This window comes from Aythya ferina (assembly GCF_964211825.1).
Source record: "Aythya ferina genome assembly, chromosome: 3".
Taxonomy (NCBI): Eukaryota; Metazoa; Chordata; class Aves; order Anseriformes; family Anatidae; genus Aythya; species Aythya ferina.
Genome location: NC_140298.1, coordinates 92985469 through 93000213, shown reverse-complemented (window position 1 = coordinate 93000213; position 14745 = coordinate 92985469). Strand labels below are relative to the sequence as shown.

Here is a 14745-nt window from a genome sequence, read left to right as displayed (position 1 = left end):
TGATAGCAGAAGAGAAGGGGTTCTTTTAGTTTGCTTTGCTGTTTTGAAAATCCAGTGACGTGAAAAACCTGGGTAAATGCCATTGGTTTATTCATTCTCTAGGTGCCTTTAGAAACATCTCTTTGTTTCTGCAGGATTGATAATTGCCTGGAGAGGTGAAATTCAGTGATTATTTCCGATGTTAAGAATAAACAGTGAAGCCTCTGATGAGACTTGTACACACTAACAAAAGCTACAAAGTTATCGGACTGCATAATATTCATGACTAACATGGAACAGAATTAGACTCCTATTCCATGGGAATAACATAATGAATGGAGAGCAGTTAATAGGATTAAACGTACTGTACAGAGACATGAAGAATAAAGCCATAGTTAATGACTTGTGATCTCTCTTCCCCTCCTCCCCATCAATACAGCTTCTTTATTCCTCTTTGGCCTATATAACTCAGGTATATGATTCTCATCCAACAGTGCACAATCATGGTTATGTATCTAGTCTTTTCCTTCAGAGCTCAGATATGGTAACATGTTTATTTATTTATTTATTTAATAACAGCAATGAAATGCCGCTAATATGTGTGAATCAAATGAAAAATATTATACTGAAATCTTATGCCTGCCCAGTAAAATGAGTCCACTTTACTTTCTACATCTTTGTTTCAAACACCTCAAAAGAAAAGGTGTTACTGAAACAAGTATTCTTTTAGCATGTTTACTTCATCTTTTATTCTGATCTCTAACATCTGCATCAGTAATCTGATACTGCAAAGCAAAAAGGGTACTGTTCTTTCCTCAGCTAAGACATTTGCAGGATATTTGAAGGGTGTCTAATAGATCAAGACAGTATATCGTTACACAAATATGAATCTCTTGGACTTGCACTAAAAAGATTTCAAATCCATTATTTTGATTAGGACAAAGTTGATACCAAGTTCTTAATGAATAAAAAACACATCTACTGTTATTGAATAAAAAAGTTGCATATCTAAAGGAGGAATTGTACTTTCTATTTATTTTATTGAAATTTTTAAAGATGTATATGTTATTAAATCACATCATAGCCTATTGAAAACATTGCAAAATGATATTAATATTTTCAAAACCTAAGATTAAAATTAGCTTTCCTGTTGCTGATGAAACTCCAGAAAATACAGACCAACATTTTGTAGTTAAAATTTTCTGTCTTCCACATCCTGAGATTTGTGAAATAACTTGCAACTGGAGGAAAACAAAACACAGAGGTAGTTTCCAGCTGTGCACCTCTAAATAAGTGACCAAGGTTTAAAAGAACAGTTAGTAGAGCTGGTAAGTGTGTTGAGTTAATCAAGTAAGAGTGTGCTAAACTTTGCTACTCTTCTCCCAACTGGGACAAATTCTTAGATTATTCAAATTGATATTACTCTCTTGGCACTAGTACAATAATGCACTGATCTTAAATCCATGAGAATTTACCCTAGTAGTACTGCTGTCTACAAGATGTCAAACTGTTTTGTCAATGTCTTCTGAGTATAATATTACTTGGTGTGAGGAATGATCATAATTTAGGTATTAGAAATTACATCATGCCCTTGGGAGGATCTGTAAAAAGCAGAGTTTTTCTAGCAATCTTCTTGTTTCCTTTTACAGTCCAAAGGACAGAAGCTCTTTTCTTTCACAAATGTTGGAATTTGCAATGTGTATGGTTCACTCAGAGGACACCAATATCCCTGTGACAGAATGGAAGATGACAGTACAGTTTTAACACTTCTCTTTCAATGCTGGTTCTTTCAATAGCTGGCTCTTGCACCACAGGAGAATGTTTTGACTCTATAGGAACTCAAAATGTGGGGTTTTATGGCAAGAGTCTTCCATACAGTAGAGTCTTGCACTCATCTTTTGGAAACAAATTCAAGAGGGACTGTGTTGAACTTGACTGAAAGTTTGAGGAGAGTCACAGAGGAAGAAGGGATAAGCATGGCTGTATACTCATAGATCTGCTCAAACTAACTACACATGGACATCTAAAAGTAGGATGAAGATTTGATACAAAAGGTGGCTACAGGCAGGAGGTCTTGGGACATAACTTAGGGCTTATGTAAGCGCATATTTGTGACAGAAATCCCTAGTTAAAAAGAGCCAGTCACCAAGTTTCCTGCTGAACTATGGTGTCTCTCCAGAGATTTTTATTCAATTATTAATGCATCTGCTGCTAATTTCATCATGCAGAGTGTGAATTTGTCTTTCCACATTGAGTTCTAAGGGAATTTTGTAAGAAATATAGAACTTGTCAGCACATGAGAGTCAACACATTACTGCTGTGCTGCAGCCATTTATAATGAAACTAAAATGAGCACTCACTTGTTTGGCATTAATTTAATGTCCCACTTAGCTCCTATCAGATGTAAATAGCTGCTTCATCCATTTAAGCATTTCTGTTCGTGCACATAATGAAGCACTTTGTACCTGTCAAGTAAGCAGAATTCATAACTGAAATAAGAAATGGATGAAGAAATTCAATGTTCTTAATATTAAGGCTTTACAGGGGCAGCATCATATTTTTTCTGGCCACAGGTATCCCACTGTGAAGTTCACCTTTTATCCCATGCCGCAGAGAACACACAAAGACATGACATGTATACACATGCTAGTGTGCCAAAAATATTTCTGAGAGGAATATCAGTTCAACTCATGGCACAGTTAACAACAGCTGTAGTTGTCAAACACACTCAAAACAAAATAAATTAGTTAGCCAGCCTCTTGGTATTTAAATGTTCTTTATGTTCTCTATTTTAGAAAAACACAGTTTAATTTTAAACGGCATTCTGGTTATGATCATATTCTCTTGAGGAATTTTTTTTATGAGAATGAATGGAGATAATGACTACCATTAGTCATTGTCATTAGCATAAAACATTAAAAACTACAATATTTATAACAGGCTATGACATGACAATTAAAACATGACTTTCTATCACTTGTGTATGTTTTGGCTACAGCTGGTTGCTATTTTCTAAAGTTAAAATGATAGAAGTCTGATAATGGTATATTTAATAGCATGTTCATCATTGTATCTAATTGTTTTCCACCACAGGGTATGAAGCTTTATGTCCTCTATCAACCCAAAACAAACAGCCATACTGCTTAATGGCTGTTCAATTAATGTTTATGGTGCTACTTTTATAACCTGAGTTACAAGACAAATAAACTCCAAGAAGCAATTTAAGAACCTCAGAAGCTTGATGGGACTTCCACCAATACTAAACATTTCTAAAATACCTACAGAATCCCACACATGAGGATGTGAAATAGAAGACATTTAGTCAGCATTAGAAAATTGTTCTAGGACGCTGGTAGAATTGCCAAAGGAGGAGAAATCAGACCTTGATGCAGAATACAGTAGTTGAGTGACTTTGGGTAAGCTGCCTTGCAATTGCTGTTCATGCTGGGTTAAAACAGAGATCTGTTCATCCTAAGTCATATAAAGGTCAGACTCGGTTGCTCAGATTGCAAAGTTATTCCCCTGAGAGTGATTTACCCTCAGTAACCTAGATGCTTTCCACCTTCTAATAATTCTTTCTCCTATTTAGCAGAGCCCATGCTGTTTAAAAGGAAAGAAGAGTTCAAAAACAGATTTCTCTGTTATTGCCTTGGTTTATATGAATTTGTGTCTCTCCCTTTTGTACATAGCCTGTAGAGAGCAATGTAAAACCACTGTAAATATCTTTTCACTGGAGAGTTGCCAATGTTCTAAACTGTGAAACTCAATGATTTCTTGCTTGTGCTGTTAATTGTATATAGCAGTAATATATTCATACAGAGCTTCCCATCCTAATTCAGACTACCTGATCTCTGGCTTTTAATGATGTATTACAAGCCTGTCACCTAGGCAATTAATCATTGATATTCTTCAGTTCCCCAAAGTAGCCAGACACAGACAAGAAAGAACCAGATCTGAGGGGTGGTAGAAATTTCTTTTCAGGAGCTACACATTTTTTCACTCCATAAACTTTACTTGACTCACTCACTGCTGGAAGTATATTTTAATAGAACTGCTGTTACCCAGCCTCTCCTCCCAGTTTCCCAGTTTTAGTAGATCACCATGAGGTTCATAAACAGGCAAAAATAGTCTGTGAAGTTTAAAGGCTGTCAAGCCTTCTTGGCAACTTCTCTCCAGCTGAGAAATGACAAACTTATCACCTAACTGGCTGGTGTATAAAGCTGACTGCTTTTGATTAGGAAGCAATGAGCCTTCCATTTTGTTTTTCATAAGCACCTCTTCACGGAAATTATGCAGTTGAACTGCTTTGAATTTGATTATATGAATGCTACAGCTTTATTATTTGTAGTAAATACAAGCATCTTTTATGGTGTTACTGAACATTCAGGAATACTTCAGGATGGTAACAGACTTACTATTATTTATCATGTATTATTACTTGATTTTTTTTTTTTTTTTAATCCAATAATATATTTGAATAAGGCTGCCTGTGTTGCTGTTACTCACCTGTGCATTACTCCATATGTACTCACACTATATTTCCTCTCTGTTCCACTGGGAAGGGTAAGACGAAAACAATTCTATCTACTGAAGGATGAAATACTAAGTCCTCAGCAGGTAAGTTGTTCTCAGAGCTAGAAAGAAAGCAAGCGTGAACCACAACAGCAAATGGAAAACTCCTGTATTAAATCCTATGTTACAGACTTTGTGATTGATACTTTCAACCACTAGTGCTGTGGAAGAGCACAGTGACCAAAAGCACAAATATAAAACATTAAAGTGATCTTCCGATGTCATATATAACTTCATGAAACACTATTCAAATGCGCTGGGAACCTTGAGGCACTTTTATTTATTGCTATACTTCCAGTTATATTTCCTTTTAGATTACTATGTAACTTCTAGTGATCTGCATGGTGAACCTCAGTAATAAAAAGCCATTTCATGTCTGGAGAACACAACTTCTTGGTTGGTCACCTTAGATATAGAGGAGGAGGAAGGAATGAATTTAACCAGATTCTATTGCTGAGCAGATTCATGTGGTCAGCTTGATAAACGTTAATATTTGACTTTGACAGGATGGAGACTTCAGGGCACTGTCTACATGCTAAATTCAACCCTAACTAAGCATTTATTAATTCTGTATCAGTCTTATAAACAGTGTTTACTCACCTGAATCTACATGCTGTGGAGGTAGCTGCAGAACTCACCAGTAAGATTTATCATTACCTGAAAGTTTAATATATTTATTACTGGTATAGTTCACAATGTTATATCTATTATCTTCAGGCTGAATATTCTCTACATTTCATTCTGTCTACCTTTAGGAAAATGCATGCAGTTTACCAATTCATCCTCTAATTTGCTTCCTGTTTTACATGGATCATAACTATATTTTATGAGTAGAGTAACATGTCCCAGTCGTTAGTGTTGTTGTTAGAAAAATCAAGTAGGCTCACTTCAGCTGCAATTCAAGCTAATAGTGAAATATTAATGTAATATATACATCTTCTGCCTTTCATTAACACTGGCTGTCTGTATCACAATCCATAATATATTAATTTCTACAATACCTGTATAGAGATGCAAGGGGATTAAAAGGTGTTTTGTGTGAGGATATCTAGAAAGTCATGATTTCTGTTTTTTGAGATCCTGAAGTTGAGTCTAGTGAAAGCTGTAGGCTACTCAGCGCTTCTGAAAACAAAGATATGTCTTCAGTGCTCAAATAGAGATGGAATTTATATTTATGTTTAAAAAATTGTCAAGGGTCGTCAACAGAAGTGACTTCTAAGCAGATACCATTTATTTAATAAATAACTAAAGAAAAAAGCTACCAGAGGTGAAAAAAAAATAATAAAAATCAAAGGTTATAGAAAAAAGCTCCGTTCTGAAGAACTCCATAGGCCAGTTTCCATTAGATTAATATTTAGAATGAGAGCTTTGATGTGAAGACCTTTAATGATTTCTATCAAAGCAAAGCCCTTGTGCATGGAGCTGTGATTTTCTATACCTACTTTTCATCCTTTTGTTCCACAAAAGAACATTGGGCACAGAACATGCCCCAGACTCTAAGTCAGGATTCAAAGACAAGCATACATAACAGACTTCGTGTACACAGTTTAATTAATGAAATCTGGTTAATATAATATGCATAATCTGTAGCTTTTAATGTAATTATCTACCCAAACTGAAATTTAAAAATCCTGTTCCTTAAAATTTTAATTATTAAGATTGGGATTAATTTCACCCCAACTAAATTATCTAAAAACTAGTTACACAGCCATCTAGTCTCCTTTTCTAAAGAGTACTGGGCATTTCATCCCATTTGGTTTTGACACATCTCTAAATGTGGGCCAAATCATCCTTTACTTTATACCTGACTGTCTTTTCTGCATTGAATATAGAGTGAATATCAAGGAGAAATTTAAATATGACAAACAACTCTGAGAGAGCTAGAGCTGGTTCATGGAATCAACTCTAATACTTCTGTGTTGTTGCATTTCACTATCCTTTTTGAAATATTACTTATACCGTTTTAAGGAAAATATATTAAAATGACAAGGAAAGTAAAAAGGAAATAATATTTTCTTGGAGCCAGCATTACTTCTTATTTTGCATTTAGCAACATTTAGCAGCCTAGTAGTAGTATTTAGTAACATTTCCTTGTGATGGCATAATATCCTACAAAATCTATCTCTGTGTTTGTAAAAAGGAAAAAAAAAGACTTTCACAACAAATTTCTGATATTTTATGTTGATCTCTCTTTTTTTTTTTTTCCTGGAAAAAACACTTTTTTTTGGACACACTTTTCTAGTGTGTGTCAATTGCTATAGCAATGTATATATTTTCATAGAAGTCTGTATGTCAAAATAGTTACTATACACATTGACTGATAATCCAACCATCAAAAGGTCAAATCTGGATTTCTATCTGTATTTATGGATCCACTAAACAAAAGCAGGGTGTCAGTATGGTCTTGCTTCTGGTCAAAATAAATATCGAAAAACCTGAATTTACAGAGAAATTGCCTGACATATAATTGTGTTTTAATGCAAGAGATTGGAAAGAAAACATACCTGTCTGAGTAAAAATTATTTGTATTAGTGAAGGTCAAATTCTGAAGTAATTGTGGATGTCAGAACAGAAAGTAAGACCATTTTCCTCTGACTTATACCACGTGTCTGAAGAAGGAATGTAACATTGGGAATGTTGTTCATCTCTCATAATTACAAAATGGGTTTTAGTAGAACTGAAAATGTTTGAAATAGGCTATGTTTATCCACAGACATATTAGGGTCAGTAATTCCTTAGAAACTGTAAAAAGTTGGTTACTCAGCTCCAAAATATCTACTTAGCCTTAGCTAAGCACAAATCCAGCCATATTGTGCTGTAACTGCTCAGTTGTACAGGCCTCTGGCGTTACTGCAAAAAACTACCTCATCAGGGTTGTTAAAAGGGGGAAATGTGGAAATGGCTTCCAGTCCTTGTCTGAAAAATGTGCTTAGTTGGCACATATTTTTGGGTCAAACTAATGGCTATCAAATAGAAGAGAATATGCTGTGCTGCAAAGGGAAGTAGCTGAAAAACAAGAATGTCAGAAAAATGAAAGGAAGTCACAGAGGCGGATCAACCTTGTTTTCATGAATTCTATGAATTTCAATGTGGGGAAAAATCAGACTTTCCTTTCTTGCTCTACAGATTTCTGGTCACCTCTTAGAAGTACAAGAAAAGTCTCCCACCCTTGCGAAACACCTTTCCACTTACTAAAGCTTGAAGTTACTCAACATACCTGAAAGGAACCACTTTTTTGTGTTTCCAAGGACATTAAGTCATTTTCTTTAGGCAAAGAATGGAAGTGATCACGTACCCAAATCTTACTTTTAAGTCGTTTTAGGAAATGTAGCCCAACATCCAGGAGATCAGGCTATAAGCAAAATCTTCTGTCTGGGTTATTCTCTATAGCATTCTGTGTGATACACAGGAAACAGCTTCCCATTTCCTTCCATTTACTGTGTGTAAATAACAAATAATAATAGTGACATGAATCTTCTTATTCCACATTGCTATAATGTGGAACACATTTCTAAGAGCTCTAAATTACTACGTATGACACTTAACTATAATCTAATTAAACCCTTAAGAAATCTGCATATTTTCACCCATTTCTTGATCTCCCTCTCAGACCTACTTAAATCTAGAGTGTGAGTACTGTGACTGAGGGCTTATTTCTAGATTTAGCTGAATCTCAAAAATCATACATATGTTTTTTCTTAAAGCTGGAGATGTGTTAGGTTTGAGCAGCTTTTAACTACATTTGTTTAGTTTTGTTTTTCCAAGGTATCTTTCACTTAATTTTTCACACTGTACTGTTTATTAAAAGGCCAGGATTTCCTGTTAGAGTACAATGTTAGCAAACTTCTGATAAATACTGTTTTTCTGCTAGCAGTCAGTCTTCACTCCCTTCCCAGCTGAACTGAAGTTCAACCGAGAAAAGTATACCTTGCATAATGGCTTGGATACTCAGAGAAACCTCTAAACACAAGTGAAAATTAAAGTAAAATTAACTTTATTCAGGACAACATAATGGTAAAGATTTCAGAAGGCAAAATTTGCCCATGAGTACTTCAGACAGTGGAGAAAATTTATAGCAAGGCAGAGCCCAGATTTTTATCACCGTTTGCAGAGAGAAAATCCTAGAATGATAGAATAGAATCAAAGAATATCCTGAGCTGGAAAGGACCCACAAGGATCACTGAGTCCAATTCCTGGCTCCTCACAGGACCACCCCAAAATCAACCAGAGCAATGTCCAAATGCTTCTTGAACTCCAGCAGGCTGGATGGCATGACCACTGTCTTGAGGAGCCTTTTCTGGTGCCCAACCACCCTCTGGGTGCAGAACCTTTCCCTAACACCCAGCCTGACCCTCCCCAGTCCCAGCTCCATGTTGTTCCCTCAGGTCCTCTTGCTGTCCTCAGAGCTCAGCGCCTGCCCCTCCGCTCCCCTCGTGAGGAAGTTGCAGGCTGCCATGAGGCCTCCCCTCAGTCACTTTTTCTCTGGGCTGAACAAACTTCAGCTGCTCCTTATATGTCTTCACCTCTAGACCTATCACCATCTTTGTAGCCCTCCTTTAGATGCTCTCTAACAGTTTTGTGTCATTTTTATCCTTTGGTGCCCTTTGGTGCACCAGCACAGAGCAGAGCAGGATAATCACTTCCCTTGACCAGCTAGCAATGCCATGCAATCCTAATATCGCATGGGGAAAAAAAAGTGTCATCGATTTCAGAACATGGAGAGTCTGTCCTGAACTGCAGAAAACTAACTTCAGGTCTGTTTTCTTCTGTACAGTCACAAGGAACAAGGAAAGGACTATGGCTGGAATGGAGATATGGGAAGTGATGGTGTGTACAGGATTGTGGCAAGCATTTCTGCTGCCGTTATATGGAAACTGCCAGAGGACTTGCAGAGTAACTCCACATTAGCTACTGATACTACTTTTTCTGTTTACCTGAAACCTTTTGGAGGTTGCTAGTTATCATCAATAAAGACTGAAAATGCTCTTTAATTTCACATACTCTTTGCTGAAGAAACAATCCCATTTCTCATAAGTAAATGCAATAACTCTATTTTATATGGCTATAAATAAGGCTATTGCACAAAAAACACAACTTATATTTAGGACAGAAGATTTAGGAAATGTTAGATTTTTATATTTTAAAAATAGTTATACTAGGTTCTTTAGATATATATATGAGATCATAGCATTTAATTATAAGCCTCCTTCCTACGTTCTTCTACACAAGACTGAACTCAATCAGGATATGAGCTTGAATTTAATTAATTATTTAGTTAATTAATTGTTTTACTGTTTTCTGTATTTCCACTGCTGTAGAATTATTTACTTTCTGACAGGCTTACATTGTCCATCATTTGTAGCAACAATGATACAGTAACTGAACCTTATAAGCATTAATAAGTGTAGATTCAAAACACCTTATGAAGGTACAAATATTTTTCTAAATAAACAAATAGAGAACAGAGAGTAAAACAAAACAAAACAAAAACCAAAACAACAAAACAAAACAAAACAAAACAGAGTTTGCAAAATATTTTAAAATGACCATCTGATGAGTTATCTCATACCAAGGGGAGATGATTTCTCAGAATATTGGGCATTTCTAAAAGCTTGTTCTGTGTTCAACATATGGCATAAATATAGTTAGATTACTTTTATGTTACTTCTGTGATAAAGGCTTTTTATGTTAGCGTACCTGACCACAGAAAGACAGAATAAGAACTTAAATGCATTATCAAACATTTCTATCTCAAAGTAACAGACCTCATATGCATGAGCCCTCTTCCCATGACAAACCTAAGGTGAACTAGTTTAGAACAACCTTCTCTCTCTCTAAAGATTGAATTAGCTCAGTTTCCATCTGAATTATCTCACCTTTGGAACAGACTACAAACATATAGACAAATACCTCAGCTCACCTGATAGACTGGAAGATCACTGTGAGTCTGAGCACCAACATGTCCTAGAGAGGGTGCTAATGGTGGGTTTAGAGTTCAATGGTTTAGAGTTCAATGCTTTGGAGATTCCCAGTCTGAGGCTCAGTCCTTCAGATACCACTGATTTATTTCAAGTGACGCTGAACGTTCTCAATTCCCTGAGCACCACTTAAAAGGTACAGTACTTCCCTAAGGGCTCCAAAATTCTGAAAATCAAGACAAAGTTGGACACATTCAATGAAAAACACAGAATTAGTTGTCACATTAATATTTACCTTAAATGACGTAGGTAGATTCACAGCATCTCTGTGACAAAGGGTTAGTCTGGGTGACAAACAACTCTTGGAAGACACTGCCTTCCAAATTCTACAAGCTATGAAATAAAGAAGTTCTGACACTTTTCCTGTGTCAGAACACAAGTGGAATGGAAAAGCATGTGGTCATCTGCTTAGAGTCTCTAAAATAATGAATGTGCACAACAGAGAAAATATGAGGACAGGGAACAAACTAAATGCTGGCATTTCTAGTTTTGAATATTTGTGAGGTTATTGTATGGAACTTATGTGATAACAGCTTTCTCATCTAACTTCTTACTTTTATAATATTTTTTATAATGCTACTAATTTGGTTTAGTGGAGGGCTGTTAGCGTTAGGTTGGAGGTTGGACTCGATGACCTTGAGGTCTCTTCCAACCTAGAAAATTCTGTGATTCTGTGTAATTTATGAAGTACTACCTTCAATACCTTTTCTCCACCTGCTTGAGATGAAGGCTCATGGCCTGTGCACAGTAGAATGAACATGCTTTTATCAATTTGTAGCAGTGAGCTTTATTAACACCAATACTGCCTTAATGCAGATAACTCAGCACAGTAATTATATTAATACTGAGCAAATTACTTGCTCAGAGTGAGAATGGGAACTTTTGAGAAAGTTTTGGATTGGAGTTGTGTTTCATTTCTTGATGATACTGACATGCTGAAGTCTATGAGAAACTAGTTAAAACCAGTCTCCTCAGCTAGTCAGTAGAGAGATAAAAGGTACATGTAAATAGTGTTAATCGTTCTGAATTCTTTTCTGTAAGCAAAGATCACTGCACTGAATATACAGGTACCCTAAGTACCTGTAGTGGCAAAAGCTAGGTATTTGAAGATGATGAATGTGCTCCATAGCTCCCCAGATGCTGCACTAAGGTAACTTCACATAAAAGAATATAATTAATAATAATAATAATAATCATCATCATCCAATCAGTGAGGCAGGGTAATATGGCTATTTTAGCATAGCTTCTACCAAGTTTACTGAGTTGGTAAAAGGCAACATTTTTGATGTCTCATGATATTATTCCAAACAAACAGATTTTCATTAAAGCAGCAAAAATAACTTTGGGATCCTCCACCCCCCTGCCAAAGGCAATGTTCTGTTACAAATCGGAGGAACACTAAACTGTGTAAACTGTGTAAAAACTCTCATAAATCAGAGGATGTTTTTCTATGATCAAAAGTATTAAGCAGGTAAAAATATCAGGCCTGCAAAATAAATGATTAAGGTAAGCCAACCACTTTGAAGCTATATAAATAAGAATTAAGTGAAACCTTAATTTACCTCTTTTTCAGCATACATTTGATGTAGTCCTTAAAATGGTTGGCTTATTATATTTTTTCTTCTTAATTTTATGCACAGAAAGTCTAAGGAAAGAACAGCAATTTGATATTTCTTCTACTCTCATTATTCAATGTTACTTTTTTTTTACTTGCTTAACTCTATTCAAATACTTAACTTTTCTTGACAAAATTATGAATTTCCCAGTTGGCTTAATGTGCCACTTTTGGATATAGTATTTGAATACCTCAGCAAAGTTAGTAGTTTTTATTGTCATATATCTGAAGTTAAAATAAAAACCATTCATAGCTGTTAAATAACCTGGGATGCACAAGACTTGATTTTGAAATTATATAGCACTTTGCATATTCAAGCACAACTCCTGATGGTGCAACTTGTAACTGATGAAAACCAGATCCCAAAATTTTTGTAAGAACTCAAGAAAATAAGAAACACACCATTTGGTTTTAGTTTGAGAAATTTGCCTATCATCATGCAAAACTCTACTGGTAGAGATATTGAAGGAGTATATAATCTATTCCTCTATATAGATGAAATTTATCTGTGTGATCATGGGGTTACTGAAAATAAAGTGACAGCTACCATAAATAGATTAACTTGATTTCCTAGCTGAGATATAGACTCAAACGGATTCCTGGGCAAATATTTTCATCTTCCACATGGAAAAGCTAGTTCTGATAACATTAAAAGCTGCATCTTGCTGTTGGTACTGCAAAACTTCCATTTTCTATGCACAACATTTTTAGTCTGGTTTATATAGTGAGACCTTTTGTAAAGCTGCATCTACTTGGATGAAAGTGAAAGGGCCATTCAGGGTAACAGTGTCTCTGACAGAGAACTGCAATCACTATTCCTCATTGACAGCTACAATTATCAGCAAGACAACAAATGGAGCAAAGGTCTACCAGATCATAGGCATCAGCACTATGGAAGGGTGCAGTATCTTGAAGTGCTCTTCCTGGGTCAAGGCTATTTCAGACTGCCTGCTAAGCAGGGCATTGGCTGGAATAACTCAGTGCAGTGCTTAACAGATATGCCTTCTGTTTGAATAAAATTAAATTATAAAAGATGACTAAAGATGAAATTTAAATCTCAGATTCCTGTTTCAATTGTTGATATCAGCATGGACTTTAGAGAGTGAAACCTGAGTAAGATCATCTGATTGAATTCTCTATCAAATAGCTACTTTGCTTAACTGGAGTTTACCCTTACAGAGCATGCTAGTCAATTGCTTTTGTCTCTACATGATGGATTTTAATATAGATATATTAAAAAATGTATAATGTCCAAAATATCATACAGAATAAAGAAAAAAGCCCATCCACTTAAAGGATACTCTGAGGATATTAAGCTGAAGTCAAATATTAACAGAAAGTAGTAGCATTCATTTGAATGAGAATGACCTTGATTATCTTTTCATCTGAAGTAATTATGAACAAACTTTCTTTTGGGAAGAAGAGGAAGAAAAAGAAGAAAAACAGGAAAAGGCATAGGTTGCTTGTCCAAAAGCTCTACACTGAATTTTTTACAATGGTTGTATGGGGTTGTTAAGAGGTTCAAGAAGAAATAAAATGAGTTACTAGTTGAGAAATTAATATGGAAAATGAATATGTTAAACCATCACACAAAATAGTCTCACATTTTGTTCTGTTTGCAGAAGAAGAGAAAAAGAAAGCCAGAATTCTAAGAAGTCATAAACAAGGAGCTCAACTCTTTGGTTCTCAAAAACTTTGATTTATTATTTGTAACACAGTGTGTAGATCTTGTAATGCAAGGGCATATAGCAAAGGCATTCACTGTTTTTTTGTGTGAGCTTAACAGATCCATCATTAAAGAATGCATCCAGTGTGGCAAGAACAGTGCTAGACATGATATAAGCAAGTATTCTCATCTTTTATAATAACATCTCATAGTAACAATAAGAAGTAACTGTACCTCAATTAAATCAATAAGGTACTGCTCTCATCAGGGCACTGAAGCATTTCCATCATCCTACTGTACATCCAAACAAATGTTGCTAAAATATATCAGAAACTTTCAATTCTGTCTATACAGTATCTCGACAACTTCTTTGGGAATACACAGGATTTACAGAATCAACTACCCTGCCTCTTCTTTCATTTTTTTCCTTTTCATGTCTGAATGTGTGTCCTTTACCACTACAGCACAGATGTGATCTTTCTCCTATAAAACTTTCTTCTGATGTACAGATCTGAAGTATGAAAGCCTGAAAATGTCTCAAGAAATTTTGCTATTCTCTGCTAAAAATCTTAGATTTCAAAGATAAATCAAATATTTTAGGAAAGGAAGCATTTATGTCTTTCAATAAGTACTAAACACAGTCTTTTATTAATTTTTTTTATAAGCAAAACAACACAAAAAATTTTCAGAGTGATACATTTTTAGTAGAAGTTTAGAAATCTGCATTTCTTATGCTAAAGTTCACAGAGATTGTTTCTGATTGAGAATGAAAAATTCGTTCCAGATTTGTACAACTTGGACACATACTTCAGTAATTTTAAAATGTTCTACTGAGTTGTAGAATAAATGACTCAGTCAACCAGAGACCATGAAAGGACTGAAAATCCGTTTTTGGTTTCAAAGGACATTGAGTCAGGTCTCAATGAGCAATAAAA

The 14745-nt window shown here is 35.3% G+C and overlaps 1 protein-coding gene across 6 annotated transcripts in view; it reads right to left on the bottom strand.

Moving 5' to 3' along the window:
* The window catches only part of KHDRBS2 (KH RNA binding domain containing, signal transduction associated 2), a 389665-nt gene that overhangs the window by 14108 nt on the left and 360812 nt on the right, over positions 1 to 14745 (bottom strand). For 3 of the 6 annotated variants that reach the window (XR_014692078.1, XR_014692079.1, XR_014692080.1), the window contains 5 exons: positions 10472 to 10695; positions 7847 to 7988; positions 5152 to 5208; positions 4486 to 4613; positions 2340 to 2444 (listed from right to left, as the gene is read on the bottom strand). The gene's annotated coding sequence lies outside the window, so the exon portion shown is untranslated. Of the gene's footprint in view, positions 1 to 2339; positions 2445 to 4485; positions 4614 to 5151; positions 5209 to 6840; positions 7989 to 10471; positions 10696 to 14745 lie in introns of those variants that run through there. The other 3 variants (XR_014692081.1, XR_014692082.1, XR_014692083.1) reach the window with 3 other exon arrangements.